We start from the raw sequence: 20,988 nt of genomic DNA, 5'->3' as shown, positions 1-20,988 counted from the left end.
TCCTCGGGACTGGAATTTCTTTTCTTTAGGATTGGATTGTTTGTTTCCATCCCAGTTCTTTTTTGGTGATGTAGATTTATTATTAAAAAATATTTTTTCTGGACTTTCAATCAGTTGCGGTTTTACTGGTATTCCACCTAAACTATCTCTACCTAGTTCCTCATAGGATTTTTCTATGATTCTGGCAATTTCCGCTGGTTGGTCTGCTATATCTGTCTCTTTTAACCTCTGGCGGATCGCCACGTTTGCTGCTTCACCTTTTATGTTGGCTAATAATATAGCCGAGACCTGCTTGAAGTCTTTCAGTAATTTCATACCAAGAGTTAAAGCGGGTTCAGGACCATATTCATCTTGAATTTGTTTTAGCACATCTGGTATTACCGAAATGGATGGAACACCGTGCGTTTTTGTGTAGATGGAAGCAAAGACTGTACCCCAAGTGTCACAGTCCTCAATGTGTGGTGCGATTCCCATTGGAAGACAGATAGTCAGAATCCTGTGTTTTTCTAATGGGGTGGTGTCAGGAAACACCGCCTCTATTTGGGTGATTTTCTGTGCCAACCAGAATGGTATTTGTTCCCGTTTAGCTGGTACTTTACCTAGGCAGGACTGGATGTTCTGTGGTGTAATTTTATTTGTGTTCCCCTGGTGAGGGGTCAGCTGTGGGAGTTTAATCGCTGGCTGAATTGTTGAAGTCCGCATCACACACTGGACTAATTGTCTATGTATTTTTATTAATTGTTTTAGCTGTGTTAACAGCTCTGCTGCTGGCATCTCATTGATGTCTGGATGTGGTGTGTATCCGGCTAGGACCGGCCACGTTGCTCCTGGTCTACCTAAAGGACCGAGCCTGGTGATGTGATTATTATGTTTTAGGGCGCCATCAAATAAGAGCAAATGCTCTTGAAATTTGAGTGGTACTTCCACCTCCTCGAAAGGAGTGTACTCATTAGGAGGTTCCTCTATTTTGTAATAGTGGAAGTACTTTGTTACAGCATTTGCTGCTGGAAAATGTATCCATGAATAGTATACCTCTGTCTGCCGATATTCGTGTGCCTCAATTACGAATATGACTGTGCCACTTCTAGGTGTCAGTCCATTTTCTATAAGTTTTAGAGTTATAGATCTCCTTTTGATGACCGGGATGAGTATCATATCCTGGTCTGCTGCCTGCATGGTAGCATCAGCTGCTGCGAGTTCAGTTGCTAATCTAACTGCCTCTCTTTCATCCTCATTGTCTGACATGTTACTGACAGGATGGTTATTTCTTTTGTTTGCAGATCAGGTTTCTTATGGAAACAAAGGTTAGATGCACAATATTTTGGAACTGTTTATCCTTCAACGTTGACTATACCAAGAACCATACATAGGAGTTCCCTCCTGCGAGGTCTGGCGGATATAACCTTTCACCCACTCCAGACGTCTTTGGAGTATTGTGGGAAAAGGGGTCTGAGTGAGAAAGCACGACTGAGTTACTCTAAATGTCTTACGTTAGTTTTATCGCCCTTTTCCAAACGCGTTGGGCGCCATGTAGTGTAGTTCCTATCATCCCAATAGGCTCTGCGCATTGGAATAATACCTACAGCAGTAAAGGCCTAGACCAGACGTTAACTAGGTCTACTACTGTCGATACTAGACTTAAAGTTTTGGGTTTGCCAGCTTAGCTCAGAGTTCACTAGAAACTTTCTCGAATGTTCAGGAAAGAATTAACTCCCCTGATTAGACAAGAAGGGATTTAGTTTCTGACAACCATAGAACATGACAACTTTGCTCTCCCCTAATCAAGAGTATATCTCGAGAGTCGTGTGAACAAAAGGCAATTTATTTTACTCAGTCAGTACGTGCATTCTTAGTCTCATCAGAATGTAGAGAAAAGGAAGAGACGGGCGTGTTCAATAAAAAGGTGTTATTTATTGATCAGTCTCTTTTCTCGTACAAGAGAAATGGATCGATATTATTGCAATACTTATAGTTAAGTAAAGTGCATACATTAAAAGCAATAGTATAAAATAATACTGTAAAAACATTGATATGGTTTCTAAGCCATAAGATGTTTTAAAATGAATAAAATATATTACATACACATATACATTTGACTAAACGTACTCAACTGGTGTTTCTAGATACGCCTACCCCGTGTACCTGACCTAAGTCTAATACGAGGGCGGGAATAGAAAGTTACAGTTTAAGTTAAGTTTGTTTTTGCCAAGTGAATAACTTAAGAATTCTCTGTGAGGGGTTATTCAGTTCTGTACCTGGAAGTTAGGATGAATGAGGAATGGTATCTCTCTCTCTGGTCTCGATATTCCAGGCTGCCTGCGAGGGCTACCCAGAAACGGCGGGGCTGGATTTCTCGGCAGGAGAAGTCAGCGCGTCTCTCAGCGCGTCAGGAAGGCGGGGCTGCTGCCAGCGGGGTCTGCTCTGCTCTTGGCTTCGGCAAGTATGGCTGCTCCGTCTCGTCACCACGCGTGTGTTTGCATAGGGCAAGATCGGTAATATTTATACCTTTAAGGTGCCGAGATTGACGTAAGGATGGACATAGATACGTCAATAAGGATGTCATACGACTTGCTCGTTAGCACATTCTTTTACTGAAGTTCTCGGTGAAATCAAAACAATGGCCGCAGGGTTTTGCCCAGGTTGTCATAGGTTTGATTTGTTATGAGAACTCCGTATGCCTTATCAGGGGCTGGAGGAATATCGCTTGTCTAATTAGATCGCAAGCGTTATGACCTAATCAGATAACACGTTCCTGTGCCGTAGTGTGACTGCGTCAGATAACGGTATCTGCATCATGGGGATTTTCTGCCTCATGGGCTGATTACTAGTTAACTTGTTAGTTTACTAACCAGAATAGGGTCAGGAATAGGGGGATCGATTCAGGACCTATAGGAATACATCACAGCTCACGTACTTTTGATGATCCTGTAAAACTAAAGTTATTCTTACAGAGTTTTCCTTCTACAGGAATGGATACAAGCGTTTAAGTGTTTTGCTTCTCTCTCTTTCTTGTATTTTTTCTTACTTATTATGTTGCTTGCTGTCTTTTGTCGTTTATAACTTGTTCTTTTGGCTTATTCTTATTCGAGTTGTTCTTTCCTGTTTTGTATGTAAGTCATATTACCTGTCCGTCTTCATTGTCTTTTTGTTCTTTTACAGATCGGGTTTTGTTGCCCTGATCTGTTTCTTCCTCTATCCTTTCCTACTTCCTCCGTACTCTTTTCCTCTCTCTCTCTCTTCCTTTCTTTCTTTACTTTCTCTTCTTGGTCATTCTGGTCTTTTTTTCTTCTTTTCTGATATTGATACTGTAGTTGAAGTACACGTGTTCTCCTTATGTCGTTTCTTTTGTAGATGTGCCCTTTTCCAACATTTTTGTTTGCTGTGTTTTATTCTGTAGTCCCCTGCCTGCAGTGTTTACCCATCATTTGTTTTGAGCCTCTCCAACCCTTCATCATGTGTAATCTCGTATCGTGGAATGTCCGTGGTCTTGGAAACCCTGTCAAGCGTCAAAAGGTACTGTCCCACTTGTCTAAACTTCACTCTCAAATTGCATTTCTACAAGAGACTCATTGTTCTGATGTGGACCCGTTAAAGTTAAAACGTCATTGGGTGGGGCAAGTTGTTTTTTCACCTGCTTCAAATAAGAAAGGTGGTGTCGCTATTTTATTTCATAAGGCTTTATCAGTTAAAATTATTTCTACTGAACATGATGATGATGGACAATGGGTGATGGCTAAGATTTTAGTCCAGAATAGGACGATAGTCTTATTGAATATTCATGGACCTGTTCGCCCTGATCCCAAGTTTTGGTTGGATATTAAAGTTCTCTTATCCTCTATTGATTGCCCTAACATTGTTGAGGCCGGTGATTTCAACCAATGGTTGGATCCTTACTCTGATAGACTTTCCAAATGTAAATCCCAACCTGACAAAACTCATAAAGCATTCCAATCGGCCATTGCCTCTCGTCCATTTTTTGATGTATGGAAAACATGTAACCCTGATTCCTTTGAATATACCTTTTTTCTCCAACATGCATCATACTAGATCAAGAATAGATTACATTTTGGTCAGTAAATCCTTGTTCACCTCTATTCAGAAATCAGATTTTGGCTCAATTTTTATATCGGATCACGCCCCTGTTTTTGCCGCACTTGATTTTTCTCTTTCTTCCCTGCAATTTAGCCGTTGGAAATTCAATACATTCCTTTTATCTGACCCACTTTTTATCAAAAATGACACTGCCTTCATTAATGAATTTTTTACTTTCAATGTTCCCTCGGATACTTCTATTCCCAACACGTGGGATGCTTTCAAAGCTGCCTTGCGTGCATTTGTCATGGCTTTTGTTTCTAAGAAGAAAAAAGTTGCTAAAGCTAAATATGAGGACCAATTACAAACTATCAAACAACTAGAACACACTTATTTTACCTCTAAAGATCCCGCTGCCCTTCACACCCTCATTGCTGCGAAAACTGACCTTAATAAATTAGCCACTGTTGAACATTTTACTTAAAATCAAATCTAAATACCACGGGGGTCAAAACAAGGCAGGCAAGATGTTGGCTAATTATTTGAAAATTAAATCTGAGCGTAAAGCCATTGGCCCTGTTCTTAATGAATATACTAACAAATTAGTATTGTCTGATGAAGATATTGCTGCTGTCTTTCATGACTATTATCGATCCCTTTACACAGATGACACTTTCCCCTCTACCCAAAACCTTGATTCTTTTTTTTCAGGCCTCCCTTCCCCTCCTAATCTTCCTGACGAATTTGCCTCCTTAGAAAAAGATATTACTCTTCAAGAAGTAATTTCTGCCATTCATGCTTTGAAAAGATCTAAAGCCCCTGGTCCTGATGGCCTCCCTGTCGAATTTTATTCTACTTTCCCCTCGATTTTTGCCCCTAAACTTTTACAACTTTTCAATTCTTTTATTGCTCAAGCCAAGGCTTCCGGGTCCTTCATGGACGCATTAATCATTATTATCCCCAAACCTGATAAGGACCATTCTCACTGTAAAAATTTCCGCCCTATTTCTCTAATTAACTATGATTGTAAACTTTTTGCCAAAATCCTCGCCTCCCGCCTTGATAATATTATCCCCTTTTTGATTAAATCAGATCAAGTTGGCTTTGTAAAGGGTAGGCTTGCTTCGGATAATGCACGTATGTTTGCTAACATTATTTCCCTTAGCAAGAAATATAAAGACCCTCTTGCTGCTCTTTCTTTAGATGCAGAAAAGGCATTTGACCGAATCAATTGGCAATTTATGTTTCAGACCCTCCAATGGTTTGGTTTTGGGCCCTCCTTTATTTCCTATGTTAAACTCTTATATTCCTGTCCCCGTGCCAGTATTTTTATCAATAATCAGTTTTCCAAATACTTTTCTTTATCTCGTGGTACTAGGCAAGGATGCCCCCTTTCTCCCTTATAATTTATTCTGTGCCTTGAACCTTTCTTGGAGCGCATTCGCAATATTAACATGATTACTGGTTTTAAATTCTCCTCTATTGACACAAACATTTCTGCATATGTGGATGATATCTTAGTTTACATGTCTAACCCTGTTGATTCGTTGCCACATTTCATGACTGAAGTCCAACTTTACTCCTCCATCTCTGGCTATAAACTTAATTTATCCAAAACTGAAGTTCTACCCTTAAACTCTGATTGTTCCTGATTCATGTTTAGTGATACTGAATTTACTTGGTGTCCCTCCAAAATTAAATATTTGGGTATATGGTTTTCTTCAACCCTTACTGATACTCTCAAATTTACCTTTAATAATTTGATCCAGAAACTACAAGCTCTTCTCTTCCTGTGGTCCCCGCTTTTTCTTTCCTGGTGGGGCAGGCTAGATACTAATAAAATGATGATTACCCCACATGTGTTGTATACTGTCTCTATGCTACCCATCAATATTCCCAATGTATATTTTTCCCGCATAAATTCTATATGTACAAAATTCCTTTGGAATAATAAACACCCTCGTATTGCCTTGCTTAAACTTACTCGTCCTAAAAATGAAGGGGGTGTCTGTTTTCCTTTTTTTAAAGCCTACCATTCAGCTTTTCTACTTAAACAATCGTTTTCCTTAGCTTATGATTTTCAAACACTGCCAGTACCCAAATGGGTTCTTTTTGAATGTTTACTTTTGAAGGATTTTCCTTTTTAAACATGTTGCATTTATGTCCAACTGTTCCTTTATATCTCAATACCCCATTTTAAGGAAGGAAAAGAATGTCTCTTTTGTATATCAATTCCTCCATCATTTCAATATCATTCCCTTCCAAGATTTACAACTTAGTTACCACCTTCCTGATGCTCTTTTTGGTGAATACACTATTATTGCCACTGCTATTCAATCCCACTTAGCTACCTCCTCCACCTTCTCACTTCCAACTGAATTCCCTGTTGTTACCCCTCCGACTCCTTTATATCCTTTATTTTCTACCCGCACTCCTAAGGCTGCTCTTGTTTATAACATATTACTATCTGATGCTCAAATCCGTTCTAAATCTAATGTTGAAGTTACTTGGGAAAATGATTTATCTGTTTCTTTCTCTATTACTATGTGGGAGAAAATGTGGTCCAAGTTATTTAAAGTTTCTGCTGCTGCACGTGTGACTCAATCTCTATATTTTGAATATTGTAGAGCGGTTATTACTCCCGTTAGCATTTGTACATTTTCTCCTAATTCCTCTCCCTTATGTTGGTCTTGTTCTAATGCTTCAGGAACATTAATCCATTTATTATATGATTGTGCTACGGTTTCCTCCTTTTGGAATTCAGTTTGGAAGGTTTGCATGTTGATTTTTAAGTTTAATACTGCTATATCTTTTATGCATGTTTTTCTAGGATCCCTTTCGCCTGATATAGAATTAGCCTCATCTGAATCTAGACTGTTTGACCTTTTTATTGCTCTAGCTCTTAAAGTCATTCTATCGTCATGGAAGGATAATTCCAAAATATCTTTCTCCATGTGGTGGAACTTTATTTGTGATGAACATAGAATTGCTACTGTCTCCTCTTCCTCCATTTCTCAAAAAATAAAATCTGATCTTCCCTGGCTCCCCTTTATTTGCTATCTTTCCTCTACTACTCTAGACCACTGAGTTTTCTCTGACTTTTCCTTTTCTCTTTTCTCTTCTCTCTTCTTTCTCTTTTCTCCTTTCTCTTCTTTCTTTCCTTTATTTCCTTCTTTCTTTCTCTCCTTTTCTCTTATTTTCCCCTTTCCCCTGCATACCCCCCTTTTTTTTATATGTTTACTTGCATAATATTATGCCTGATTATATTTCCCTATTCTTGTTCATATGTTTCAATTTTATGGCATGCACTTTGTTTGATCTGCAAAATCTTTCAATAAAAATTTCTTAAACACAAAAAAATTAAAATATGTATCAATTAATCAATTAAAATTAATTACCAATTATATTTTAATTAATTACCAATTAATAATTAATTTACAATTAATTCTAAATAAATAACAATAAATAAATTAACATATTTAATTAATTATAATTAAATTACTTCCCGCCCTATTCCCCTTTAAACCCACAACCCGCTACAGAATTATATTACACACAAAAAATGAATATAAACTTACCTAAAATTCGATATTTTTGTTGTCTATAATATGTCTAGTCGATATTATGTCCATTCTATATTTTTGATTCGATAATATGTCCATTCCATTCGATATTAAAATGTTCTAGTCGATATTTTGGTAGTCTATATTATGTCTAGTCGATATTATGTCTGTTCTATATTTTTGACTCGATATTATGTCTAGTCGATAAAAAAAACTCGATATTTTGACTGGTTACCTCTGGAAATATGTACTTTGATTGTTCTATACTATTTAGACATTTTGATTTTCCATTGTGGATCAGTTGATTCTTTCTTGGCAGATGCACCAGCACCATGCTCTTCCTTCTAGGCACTTTATGCTTTGATGGCCTGTACCTCCGTCTTTTGCTGCTTTTGAGATCTTCTTGTTTAGAAACTAACAGCTTATAATTTCTGCTTGCGATGGGCACTTGCCAAATTCTAGCTGCTCTTTAAGAAACTGCACAAGGCCCCTCATCTCAGCTCATCACTGCCCACATTAGTGAGGATTCATAGGATCTATAGACTTCATTCTCTCGACTGTTCTCCAACAATTCAGCTTCATTCTTGATGTTGTAGATAAGTCGCACGTATCACACTCATTGATACATTTGAAAACCTCTGGAGCGGGTATCCTTTTTTTCACGGACCTCAGTATGAAACTCCACGAAAGAGGCATCAAATGCTGCCAATGCGGTGTTTCGTAAAATGGACATTTACACCTTTGTCCAGAAGTCTGTCAAGATAAGGGTAAACCATATGGTAGTCCATGAAATGAATATAGTCATGTTTTACAAGATGGGAGCACAGCTCCAGCGTTTCTGCAGGAGAGAAAAGAAAAATAAATGTCAGCGGTTGATTGGATTCTTCACACAAGAGATTACTATGGAAGTTATAAGGAACAGATTGACTAGTCTGTGTTTCACGGTGTGCTTAAATCTTATTTTTGAGGTACGTTTTGAAAGGAGACAGTAGACGGGACACCCTCTCACGCACACATACACAGAACAATTAAAGCAATGTATTCACTGACAGGCACGTACAAGCAAACACATTCATTCACAACACTCTTCACCAAACATTCATTTATATACATACACACACGCATGCACCAAACAATTTTAAACAAAATCAAACATTTACCTGCAGCCAGCTCTGCCTCGGAGGTTCCAGAAGGCTTGGGACTGCTGCCTTCACTCATTAAGCTCAGCCAACGAGGGAAGGCAGCAGTCCCAACGTCATCACAGAGTGGCATGGGGTCACTGAGACTGCTGACCCCAGCCTACTCTGTGATGAAGTATCACTGATTGACACTCGACCCTGGTCACTTCGGCGCTTAAAACTGAAGCGCTCCGGTGCGAGGCAATCAGTGACACTCCCCCTCTTCACTGAGGGGAGGGCCTCAGGGACCTTTGCTAAGCTGAGGACGTCAGGCCCACAGGAGCTGTGACTTCCTCAGCCCAGCAAAGTTCAGCGCAGGCAGCCAGGAGCCTGCGCTAAATGCGCATGTCTGGCTTCTGGCAGCTGGAACTGAAAGTGAACAGTGTATGTGAGGTGACCTTTGTGCAGCCTGACAGACACTGTTCATGAGGGGCGAAAGGAGGAGGGGCGTGGTCCCTTAGCCCCAGTGGACCGGTCATTCCCCATTTTAAGCTGGATAAGATGAGGTCAAATAAAAAGCAAATGTATGGACGGACATACATTCACCACCATTTTTAGCAAAAGATTAGCTCAGTTGGTTTGCGTGTGAAATTAGAAAAATGGCAAAAGGGATTATTTAGAGTTTGATGGATATGGGAGATCTACCAAAAAAATAGGAATGTTCTGTGTGCACTAATAAGAGAGCATATCCAGGATTAAACTCTAACTAGTATTGACAGTAATCCATCAGTTATTTGCAGATGTCCCACATCCACCAAGCACTGAATAACCCCCAAAGTATTTTGTCATTTTTCACCAGTCGTTAAGCGCTCAATAATCTATGGGGCATATTTACAAGCCCCTATCGCCACAGAAACATTACTTTTAGTGTCACTCCTGGGCTATATCAGCTTCACCTTAGTTACAAGGCATGTTTAAGCCACTTAACGTGTCTTAATGCTGTCTTTTAAAAAAAAAAAGGTCCCCTTTCACGCTACACTTACCGTGAAAGTGGCAGGCAATGGGTGTTGTGGTGGGCGTTCCACCCCACCACCCTTTGGTTATGACGCTGCCCCATATTTACAAAGGCAGCGTAAATATGGAGAAGCACCAAAATTAAGACCAGGGAAAACCTGGTCTTAAACAGGCGCAATGAGGAGAAATGTTTCATTTCTCCTCATTTTTGCTGTTTCTATGTGTGCTGCGTTTATGCAGCACATAGAGAAACATCAAAAGACCATTGATTGTTTATGTGCAGGAAGGTGACTCTTCGTGCACATAAGCAATCAATTAAAAAAATTTATGTTTTGCAACTTCTATGTGTGCTGTATTAAGCAGCACTCATAGAAGTTTCAAAATGCCATTTCAGATTGTTTATGTGCAGGAAGGGACACCTTCCTGTATATAAACAGTCTTTCCCTACAACGCAGGCACCCTTTCACTATCGTGCAAGGGTGTCTGCGTTGGCACTAGGCAGCAAAAATTAGTACCAGTGCAGGGGGAAATACAGGGCTGCACCTTATCCTTGTAAATACGGTGCAGCCCAGGGTTATGGAAGTGGCGGAGCGTGGCGTTAAGCCAAGGTGGCTAACGCTGCCCTCCACCTCTTCCTAGTAAATCGGACTGAAAGTGACAAATATTAATTCAATTAAATATAGAGTGATCATTCAAGAAAGTTACGATATCCTAATGTAATAATTAGTTACATTTATAAATGAGCATTTGCTTATACATTAAAACAGCAACCTATTTTTCAATCAACGTATCACAAAGAAGATGGAAGATGGAGACGTCCTGAATATAGCATGGAGCTACCATTATTATAAACCACTTTCATTGCCCAATGATGATTGCTTCAATTACTTTTGCACTATTAGAAAATTTTTGCTCTTTTTGTAGTTGATGTCCTTGGGAACCATTCTTGTTTGTAGTGGCGCTGTATCATCTTTAAGACATGCTGCATCATCTACAGATCTCTTACAGAAGGCTGATTATCATACCTAGCAGAAAAAAGTCCATAGTTTGTTGTCACTGCAATACCAGTAGCCAAAGTATTGTGAGGCTTGAACCTGCGAGAAGAAAAAGAATGTTACCCTCTTCAGTCAGGGCTCTAGGGAACACCCACAATTTTACCAGACAACCCTTCATCCTATCCAAGTAGCTTTTCTATCCTTCTTCTCAAATGGTGGTTCTGCATGGAAACAAAAACTCCAAAAACATAATTTGCAGAGATTAACTCCATAATATAGATTGGCTTAATCTCGACCCTACTTAAATATCTCCCTACAAAAATTTAATTGTGTATTTTAGTTCCTAAGTTCAGCCAAACTCACTATCTATATTAGTGGGTAAATTTACTGTTTGGGCTCCAGACGTGACATCATTCCGCGCTGGTGCTAGATAAAGAATAAGTAAAATGTTTTTGTAGACACGTTCATGTAAGACCAAAATTTGGGTGATTGGGGTTTAGAAAATAATTTGGGGAAATCAATGGCGTTTTCACAAATGCCATAGAATTACGGCGTAGTAAAAATGTATCCAGGGTAATTCAATTACCAGTGTTTTGCCCCAACGATTTCACTTCAGCATTCAGAGTAAATGAGGTCGGAATAGGAAATGACGTGCAAATTCGGGTTTGCCACACTCAAAATCTGCACTTTTCCCGCATTACAATCTGTTATGCCTAACAACCGAAAGTGCAGCAATTTCACATTACTCCGAATTCGAGATTAGGCTCAAACAGTGCTTATGCTCAATATCCAATGTAACCCAAACCTTTAATGATAAGGGAGAAGTGAAATTGTTGGAAAATTGGGCACAGGTGGGGTTTAGCTAAATTAAGGTTTGAGACAAGTGAAGTGTTTTGAAGTAAGGAATCGAGGTGTGGAAGGTTGGCAAATAATGGAGCATGGAGTGTGCAAAATGGGAGACGAATTGAAGCGGGTGGCATTGAGAAGGATTTATTTTTTAAGAGTTTTATATAGCGCGAACTAGACCCGAAGATATCAGGTAGCTTTACATGAGCACCAGTTTCGCTCAGATGAACACATTATTTTATGTTAGACACGGGGAGATTAAAGTGATTTGCCCAGAGTCACGGGATGCTGAGCGTCGTTGCCGACACTCAAACCCGGTGCCCCAGCTACGAGGTCGCCAGCTCCTAGCCCTAAGGCTACAACATCCTCTAGAAATGTCGTTCGAGTAATAGGGTGATGGGCGTAATGTAGGGGAGTAAAATAAACGGACTGGGTTTAAGGGAGGGACTGAAATGTGATTTGGGCAGAATGTGTGACAAGTTGAGGTGATTGAAAGTAACGAGACTAAGGTTTGGAGATTGAAGAGAGTAAGGTATGTGAGTTGGGAAGCTATAAATTGGAACAAGGAAAGCAGATTTGTAATAAGGCAGCTTTTGAAAATGGACACAGATTAGGGAAGGGTAGGGATTGAACAGATTGGAAGAAAAATAGGTGGCTTTGCAGGTTTCAGGCGTAGAAGGCCTCAATTTTTTTTAACACAATCTTTATTGCATTTTCTCTTAACACATGTATAATTACATTTGTTTCTAAGCAATAATGTTATCTAATTCTACAAGTATAGTCTAGCACCGGGATTCTGGAGTACATAATTACAATTTATTGTCACATCTCGTACATTGGTGCGCATATTCCCATACCCATTGTCTGTCGTGCAGCTAGTGTTGTCTTCCTGCATGGGGTATAGAAGGCCTCATGAAGTGGTATAAGAAGGGAGGATTTGCCTAAAACGATTTAGAGGGGGTTTAGGTGTGAAGATATTTTGAAAATTGGGGTTAAAGTGGATTATCAAACCGGGTTCCAAGTCTGTATTGAGCGTTATTCCTTCACTGACTCACATTCTCTCTTTGTGGCAGGCAGCGTAACCTTACCTTCTTCCATTGAGGGAGTTTGTGTTGTTCAGTCATGGACTCCCTCTTCTCGTTGGTCTCTGGCTCGAGGAGGTTGCCTAGTGACCATGTCTGGGTCTTCAGTGCGAAAGCTCCCTAGTAACTGACCTTTATATACACCCAGAATATGTCACAATGAGTTCCTCATCACAATTGGGAAAGACCATGTGCCTCGAGGCTGTGTGGGTGGGACGGAAAATCACAGCAGAAATTGTGCTTTCCAAGTAGTAATCTTTTTACCTGTTTAATTCATCGAACCAGTAACATGGACAGTTGGTTGTGTAGTCTCTGAGGTGATTGCTTACTTTACGATGTCCTTTCCTTGCTTCTGCTACAGCGGAGTTGTCCCGTTCGAGTACGTCGTTTTCATGTTCCTCTAGCCTCGTGACATCATAGTGCAGCTGGTGTGATGTCATCAGGGGCTTGTGCTGATGCTATGGAGATATGCAAAATCCATAAAAGGGTTAGGCACACCTCATCGGTGTATTACTGTACTTTGCCCTCATTCTCTACACAGGTCTTTAAGTGGGGCGGGTCTCACCGGGACTGAGCACCGGCAATTTTTTTAAGGGGGCCTCGAAACGGGTCTCTATCGGGCTCTGTTTTGTGTCCTGACACAAGCGGTCCGTTGTTTTCCGGACTGCAGTGACAGCACACACATCGATGTGCCGGTGCACACACTGCTCTTCTCTCTAGTGAAGTTATGGAACAACTTCATGCCAGATGAGCGTTGTAGGAGAAGGGAAATCCTTTAAAGAGGGTCATTTTTTCTCTGGATTTCCCTTCTCTTTTTGAAACTCAGGAGCAGAAACATCGTTGCAGTGTCAGAATGGCTTTAAGTGAAAGCTTTTTCAATTTTATGTACAAGCCATAATTGCTGCTGTATCATATATCAGGATGCAATGACAGAAACAGCAAAATGAAAGACGGGCGACACACTATGCTAAAGTTGAAAACACAGATTATTAGTTTATGTGTTTTAAGCCACGCCCTTAATTACATTGGCCACACCCCTTTGAGAGACCTCCCAGTTTTTTCATCCCACTTAAAGCCCTGTCTGTATGACAATTTAATAAACTTGCTGAAGAGGTGGGGGGTGGGGTGTCACAGGTCACATTTCAGTTTCAACATATGCTCTGAAACCTCTTTTTCTGGATCGCGGTTAGACTTCGAATTATATTATTCACTTACATTTTTCGTTTATTTATTTATTTGGTGCAATCTGCACACCTGATAATCACTCAGCGCATCCCCAGAAAGGAATACAAGAATATAACTGAATAGACAATGACCTCCGAACCATGTTAAAATGAAAATAATTACTTTTGGAAGTCCTTTTTTGAACAAGTAGGAGATGCTGTATTGTTTATACCTAATTAAAGGCGTTCCATTTGATTTCTATACGCATGTACATTACAATACGACCAACAGCAGTGATCGAGAACTGAATGTGACTTCCTTTTCAGAGTCATCAGTATGTCTTATTAAAAAGGAGGGCGTCGAATTTAAAGGCAGCAATATTGAACACCCACAAAATAAAAATGTGGTGTGGCAAGAAAAGTGCATTTTTAACAGATTATCAGACAGCAGTTATCTTTTAAATTTTTGTTAAATATATCCATAAATTGAACAATTCAGGTATTTATGTATTTGTGTAGTGACGTGTGTACTATTGGGCATGTCAACAGAGGGTGCATGAACTAATATTTGAAGGAAATATGTTAAAACATCGCTTATTTTCGTAATATCTAATTGCATGGATGTTTTTCTAGTTAGTGGAGCACTCACTCCCCGTTTGATTAATTCTAGTCTTTTTAGCCCAGCCCAGTCTTACCTGCTGCACCAACTACAAATCAGTTACAGGAGGCATACACACAGGGCACAAGTCCTAAAAAAAACAGTGGGGGACTAACCTAGTTAAGCAGTATGCAAGTGACATCACAGCACCCAACCCCACGGCATGCGGCATCACACATGGCATCACACGAATAGACATCATAGAAAGTGGCATCACAAGCCACGACTTTACAGGAAGTGGCATCACAAGAAGTGACTTCAGATATAAAGCCCTCACATATATGTTTAGCAGGTCAATCATGTGAACGTTTGAGCGCATTGAGAGGATACAGTGAGCTGTGGAAGATGATATGTGACTTCTACACCTTGCAATCCCTCAGTTTTATGTAACACATCCTGTACATTTATTTACAAACATATAATTCATTGTACATGTAATATGCACATGTTGATATAAAGAGCTCTGACAATCTGCATTGGAATGAATAGGGCTATACAAGAAAATATAGTGGTACTTAAATTATTTCAACGCCTCCTCAGGGGAAGTAAGCTCTATATAAATGCAATTTCTTTTGTGTAAATACTCGGAAAGACCAACACATCTGATATTCTTACAGTGCATGCATATCTCCTAAACAGGGACTGAGCAAAGTGAAAAGCTGCCTCTCAAGTATGTGTGAAGTGCTAACAAGGTGTGAGCCTTTGTTTCCCCTCTGCTTCATTTGCATCAGGTGCAAATGAAGCTTGCTCCCAGCCAAGAGACTTGAACAAAAGTAGGCTTGATGACTCCTCAAATTCGGCCTTTGTTATGGGTCCAGCAGGAGTGTAAAATAAGAAAGCCCTGTCCCCGCCTGCACGTTGTTGTTTGTTGCAGATGGAAAGCAGACAAAGTGCAGGCGCTGCTGAAAGTGTCCTGGTGTGTAACCTGGACTCGTGCCCTGCATACCTAGCTTGGTGTTCACTGTAATCCCAGAAACCAAAGCATTAAGAGGCTCGAAACTGGGAGAAGAAAAAGAATGTTACCCTCTTCAGTGGAGGCTCCTGTGAACACCCACAATTTTACCAGACAACACTCCATCCTCCCTAAGTAGCTTTTCCATCCTTCTTCTCAAATGGTGGTTCCGCATGGAAACAAAAACTCCAAAAACATAATTTGCAGAGCGATAAACTTCATAATATGGATTGGCTTAATCTCGACCCTACTTAAATATCTCCCTGCAAAAATTTCAAATTGTATTTAACTCCTAAATTGAGCAAAACTCTCTACCTATATTAGTGGGTAAATATACTGTTTGCGCTCCAGACGTGACACCATTTTGCGCTGGTGCTAGAAAAAGAATAAGTCAAATTTTTTTGTCGACACGTTAATAAGACCAAAATATGGGTGATCGGGTTTTTACAGTTTCTATTTGATCAAAAATTGTTTTGAAGTCAATGGTGTAGTTACAAATGCCACAGAATTACGGCGTAGTAAAAATCTCCCCAGTGTAACTCGATTAACAGTGTTTTGCCCCGACGATTTCACTTCCCCCTTCTGAGTAAATGAGGTCGGAATAGGATAATGATGTGCAAATGCGGGTTTGCCACACTGAAAATCTGCACTTTTCCCCCATTACAATCTGTTATGCCTGATAACCGAAAGTGCAGCAATTTTACACTACTCCGAATTCGAGAGTAGGCTCAAACAGTGTTTATGCGCAATACCTGATGCAGCCATTCAAAATCATCTTTATTCTTCAATAATCCATAAAGCAAACAACACTTCCACAAACAAATATTAATTAAACACATATCTCCGACGTTACCCAAACTTGTAATGATAATGGAGAAGTGCAAATGTTGGAAAATAGGGCTCAGATGAGGTTTGGGTAAATTAAGGTTTGGGATAAGATTAAGTGCTTTGAAGTAAAGAGTCGAGGTGTGGAAGGTTGGCAAATAATGGAGGATGGAATGTGCAAAATGGGAGACTTATTGAAGTGGGTGTCAGTCAGAAGGAATGGGGTTGATGATAGAAATGGGATACGAGTAATATGGGTGATGGGCGTAATGTAGGGGAGTACATTTAAACGGACTAGGTTTAAGGGTGGGACTGAAATATGATTTGGGCAGCATGTGTGACAAGTTGAGGGGATTGAAAGTAACGATAGTAAGGTTTGGTGATTGAAGAGAGTAAGGTATGGGAGTCGGGGAGGTATACATTGTAACAAGGAAAGCAGATTTGTAATAAGGCAGGTTTGGGAAATGGACACAGTTAAGGGAAGGATAGGGATTGAAAAGATTTGACAAAAATATGTGGCATCGCAGAATTCGGGTGTAGAAGGCCATATGAAGTGGTATAAGAAGGGAGGGTTTGCCTAAAACTATTTAGAGGGGGTATAGGTGTGACGCTATTGCGAAAACTAGGGTTAAGGTGGATTATCAAATCGGGTTTCAAGTCTGTTTTGAGCGTTATTGCTTCACTGACTCACATTCTGTCTTTGTGGCAGGCAGCCTAACCCTCTCCTCTTCCGTTGAGGGAGTCCCTGTAATTCAGCCATCGACTCCCTCTTCTCGTTGGTCTCTGGCTCCAGCAGAGGTTGCCTCCTGACCAAGTCAGGGTCTTCAATGCCACGGCTCCCTAGTAACTGATCTTTATATATTCCCAGAATATGTCACAATGAGTTCCTCATCACAATTGGGAAAGACCATGTGCCTCGAGGCTGTGTGGGGGTGGAACCGAAATTCACAGTAGCAGTTGTGTTTTCGAAGTAATCTTTCTACCTGTTTAATTCATTTAAGCAGTAACGTGGACATATCGTCGTGTAGTTTCTTAGGTTATTGCTGATGTTATGATGTCCTACTTCTTTCCTTTCTTCTGCTACAGCGAGTTGTCCCCGTTCGAGTAAGTTGTTTTCATGTTCCTCTAGCCTCGTGACATCATAGTGCAGATGGTGTGATGTGATCAGGGGTTTATGCTGATGCTATGGAGATAAGCAAATCCCATAAGAGGGTTAGGCACACCTCATCGGTGTATTACTGTACTTTGCCCTCATTCTCCAAGGCAATTTAGTAAACATTCTAAAGGGGTGAGGGGTGGGGGGGGTCACAGGTCACCTTTCAGTTTCAACATATGCTCGGAAACTGCTTTTTCTGGATCTAGGTAACACTTCGAATTATGTTCTTTACTTAGTTAATTTTTCATGTATGTATTTACTTGGGGCTTACTACAAACCTGATAATCACTCTGCGCATCCCTGGAACGAAATAAAAGAATAGAACTGAATAGACAATGTCCTCCGAACCACGTTAATTAGAGAAGACATACTTTTGGAATGCCTTTTTTGAACCAGTAGGAGATGGTTTTGTTTATACCTAATTATACTCGTTCCATTTGATTTCTCAACGCATGTACATTACAACACGACCGCCAGCAGTGATCGAGAACTGAATGTGACTTCATTTTCAGAGTCAGCAGTCTATCTTATTTAAAAAGGAAAGGCATCTGATTTAAAGGCAGCAATATTGAACGCCCACAAAATAAAAATTAACTATACCCATAACTTGAACTATTCAGGTATTTATTTATTTTTGTAGTGAAGGGTGAACGAATGGGCATCTCAACAAAGGGTACATGAATTAATATTTGAAGGAAATATGTAAAAACTACGCTTCCTTTCGAAATACAAATATCTAATTGCATAGTGGAGCACTCAAACCCCGCGCGATTAGTTCTAGTCATTCTGCCCAGCCCAGTCTTAAACTTCTTGTTCATTGCATGGGAGGCAATTTAGCTTGCCTTTCTGTCTAATTTGGCCCAGCATTTACTGGACCTTTTACACGACTTCAGATTAAGCAAACACTTAAAAGCAAGGCTAAATTTTAAAGCGAATATCTTGCATCCAATGCGTTCTTACTCAAGCTACATGAAACAGTGCTGTTCTATTGACTCAGCAGCTCACCCTTCTTCTCGCTCTCCTGTGTTGCCCCCAGCCGCGGTCCGTGGAGGGAGTAACGGTGGGGCAGGAAGGCAGGGAGGGAGAGAGGCAGGGTGAGGGGTGCTAAAAACGGCACATGGATAATTGCAGGTAAGTAAACAGTTTAATTAATAAAACGAATTTCGTAGCGTGCACTGCATCGCAAAATACGATGCAAGGGGCGCTACAAAATTCGTTTTTATTAATTAAATTGTTTACTTACCTGCAATTATCCATGTGCCGGTTTTTAGCACCCCCCACCCTGCCCCCCCCCTCCCTGCCTTCCTGCCCCACCGTAACTCCCTCCCCGGACCGCGGTTGGTTGCCCCTTCTTTCTCACTTTGCCTCCTTCCCACAACTGTCCCAGGCACTGATTTTAGGCAAATTTATGGGCTGATGGAAGCTGTACCAGGAACCAACATGACAGCTGATTCCCGTCTTCCCTCTTTCCTGATGGCACTCTCTCTCTCTCATACCTCTTCCTTCCATCTTGTGTTCTTCAGCGCTTTGAAGTAGCTCTTTCATGTAGCAAACGCTATGCAAGTAACCATTATTCCGTAAGATTCAGATATCTCTGAATTTGGTAGATAGTCTTTAGCTTCTAGTGCCACTTGGATAATACACACCTTATCGGGTTGTCATGGCCATCTGAGGTGGTCCAAATCCCATCCCGTGTCACTCAAACACCACCCCAGAGGGCTTTACCACCTTCCGTAACTTCAACTCCACACACACAGAATATACCACAGACCCATCCCTCCACCCCTCTTCCCACTCACTCTATTATACTCCAGTTATGGACGTTGGTATTGACATACTCCCATCAAATGCAGATTCAGGAGAATTTTGGTCTCAGAGATGAAGTTTAAAAGATATTTTGGAACTTGGGGTATGTGGAAAAAAAAGTAGGCCGGGCTGGAGTGCTGGGCTTGTTCTCTTTAAGATGGGGCTTGGGATATGCAGTGATTGGAAAAATATATCTTTTGAAGCAGACTCTAATTTTTTGCCTCTTGACCTCCAGCTGTAAGATTTTAATTCAGTAACCCTTTTTCTGCCCTCCACTTACACATCCGGGCTGTTTTGGCTCTAGTCCTCAGCATTTAGCAGCTTTCCATCACCACCAACTGTGCTCCTGAAATCTTGGTTTGAAATAAGCCCCAAGTCTGCCATGGGTCCCTAATGTTCCTAAACACTATCTGAGTCCTCCTAGATTACGACCAATAACACCTAACAGGGCAGCTGCTAAGACAGCCTCGGGTCAGTCTTGAAACTCTGTAAGCTTACGCCATCAGTAACCCTGGGCTAGGAGAGTGCCAGGGCCTGCCCTTCACCACCCTAGAAAAGATATTTGACTTGACGCCTGATGTCTCTGATCTCTCTGAAGCCCTTCCTACTCATTATTGCTTCATACTACTCAACCTTCAAGTGCTTCCTCTTGACATCAAAGTCTCAATTAGGATTGTAGAGAAGAAGTAAGATCTATATCTGCCATCAAACATTGACAAAGAGAATGCGAAGAGCGGAGTTAACTGTTTGTCCGGTCCTAGTGCTTTTCTTACCCACTGTTCTCACTGATCTTAAGCTCACTGTCATACCAGGATCCCTCTCAGTGGTGTAGCAAGGTTGGGCGAGAGAGTCTCTGCCCCGTGCAGCACAATTTTTGAGGGCATCGCAGCATTCACCAGCCAGTGCTCACCCCGGCTCACACATGTAGCCCCCGGGCGGGAAACTCAGAGACCACCATGGGTGGCAGAAAGGGCTAGCTCCCTCCTGTCCATGATTTCTATCCAAGACCTGGATCTGTCCAGCAACTAACTGCTTTGTAGTACACCCTCACCCCTTGCTCTCTTTCCCCTCTTGAGATCAATGCTGATAGAAGTTTCAGTCTGTGTGTGTGTGTTACTAGCAACCAACGTGACTTGAAAGGACTGCATTAAGCAGGCTGCATGCCATATACTGGGACATTAGTCCATTGAACTAGTGATGAGACATCTTTACCGTTGTTTATGGTTCTGTGATAAATGATTGTGTGGGTTCTCCCAGTCCCTGGTGAACAAGTCATTACACAGTGTTCATTCATCTTCATTGCATAGGGAGACTTCCCTGGAACTTCTTTAGCATTGCCTTAATATGGTGGTGTCCCTTCTTCTGAGCAGTACTGCCATCTCCCGCATCATAGACAGTAATTCATTAAGGTGAAGTTGTACCATCTCTTCTGTCTTAGGCAATAATTTTATCTTTATTACTTTCCTGGTACCCTCTTACCTTGAAAGTCAAGTGCTTCCCTCTTTTGTCCCCTCAAATGTTTGAGGTATCAAGTGCGCTATGAAAGTAACCAACATAACATTACATTCTTTCCTGTCCACCAATGTCTGTTCTTACTTCTGTTCCCCATAACAGTGTGAAGCAGACTTAGGGGCCATTTATAGATTGGCAGAGCGAGTCAGATAGCATAAATTGACAGTTTACCTTCCCAACCAAACTTGCTTTTCTGCCCCACCCAATTAGAGGTGGGGCAACTGCAGGGTTTGCCCTGCCACACCCTCACCTAGCTTGGTTCGCAC

At 40.9% G+C, this 20,988-nt stretch overlaps 1 long non-coding RNA gene across 1 annotated transcript in view; it reads left to right on the top strand.

Moving 5' to 3' along the window:
- The window catches only part of LOC144782727 (uncharacterized), a 209,530-nt gene extending 206,024 nt beyond the window's left edge, over positions 1-3,506 (top strand). Inside the window, exon 3 of the long non-coding RNA XR_013601223.1 lies at positions 3,398-3,506. This is a non-coding gene — a long non-coding RNA (uncharacterized LOC144782727). The remainder of the gene's footprint in view (positions 1-3,397) is intronic.
- The last annotated feature ends 17,482 nt before the right edge of the window (positions 3,507-20,988 follow it).

Source organism: Lissotriton helveticus, chromosome 9, assembly GCF_964261635.1.
Source record: "Lissotriton helveticus chromosome 9, aLisHel1.1, whole genome shotgun sequence".
NCBI classification, from domain to species: Eukaryota; Metazoa; Chordata; class Amphibia; order Caudata; family Salamandridae; genus Lissotriton; species Lissotriton helveticus.
The sequence above is the reverse complement of the archived record's forward strand: the minus strand, read 5'-3'. Positions and strand labels throughout refer to the sequence as shown.